This window comes from Procambarus clarkii, chromosome 14 (assembly GCF_040958095.1).
Source record: "Procambarus clarkii isolate CNS0578487 chromosome 14, FALCON_Pclarkii_2.0, whole genome shotgun sequence".
In the NCBI taxonomy this organism is placed as follows: Eukaryota; Metazoa; Arthropoda; class Malacostraca; order Decapoda; family Cambaridae; genus Procambarus; species Procambarus clarkii.
Window position 1 is genome coordinate 2954694 of NC_091163.1, and position 1279 is coordinate 2955972.

Below are 1279 nucleotides of genomic sequence, written 5' to 3' on the forward strand. Positions count from 1 at the left end.
ATTATGTGATGCAGGGGGTTATTATGTGATGCAGGGGGTTATTATGTGATGCAGGGGGTTATTATGTGATGCAGGGGGGGTTATTATGTGACGCAGCACTCTTTGTGGATTTTATTATGATAGTGCTCATATTGGGTGTCGCAATGGATTTATGTGATACAGTGCGCTTATTTGGTGATGGGCAGCGCCTTTGGGCAGCGATATAGAGTCCCTGCTGTCCACGGGAAGCAATATAGAGCTCCTGCGGCCCATGGAGAGTTATATAGAACCCCCTTCCGTCCACAGGGAACTGTACAGAGCCCCTGCCACCCATGGGGAGCTATACAGAGCCCCTTCTGTCCATAGGGAACTGTACAGAGCCCCTGCCACCCATGGGGAGCTATACAGAGCCCCTTCTGTCCATAGGGAACTATATAAAACCAACAATATCGAGCACATATTGTAACTATTTCCAATAATTACAATGTGGCATTAGGTCTAGAATCCCAGTTTTGTCCTCGCTAATTGAGAGCGGCGTGAAAACAAGGTAGGGGTGTGTGAATGGGTTGGTTATCGGTGATAAGTGAGAGATAGAGCACAGTAGAGATAGAGGACAGTAGCATTATGACAGCGGACGACCTGCAGGCTGCCTCTATCTCTATCTTTCACTGATGTTGTTACATCAGTCGGCAGTTCCCATCGGGATGTAGGCAGAGCTGCTGGCCCTCTCTCACTCTCACGGCTGCTGCTGCTGCTGGCTGCTCTCACGGTGTTTAGTGCGCGCTACGTGGCTCTGCGGTGTTCCGTGTTCTCCCGTAGCTGTGTCTCGCGGTGTTCCGTGTTCTCCCGTAGCTGTGTCTCGCGGAGTTCCGTGTTCTCTCGTAGCTGTGTCTCGCGGAGTTCCGTGTTCTCCCGTAGCTGCGTCTCGCGGAGTTCCGTGTTCTCCCGTAGCTGTGTCTCGCGGAGTTTCGTGTTCTCCCGTAGCTGTGTCTCGCGGTGTTCCGTTTTCTCCCGTAGCTGTGTCTCGCGGTGTTCCGTGTTCTCCCGTAGCTGTGTCTCGCGGTGTTCCGTGTTCTCCCGTAGCTGTGTCTCGCGGTGTTCCGTGTTCTCCCGTAGCTCTACGGTGTCTCGCGGAGTTCCGTGTTCTCCCGTAGCTGTGTCTCGCGGTGTTCCGTGTTCTCCCGTAGCTGTGTCTCGCGGAGTTCCGTGTTCTCCCGTAGCTGTGTCTCGCGGTGTTTCGTGTTCTCCCGTAGCTGTGTCTCGCGGAGTTCCGTGTTCTCCCGTAGCTGTGTCTCGCGGT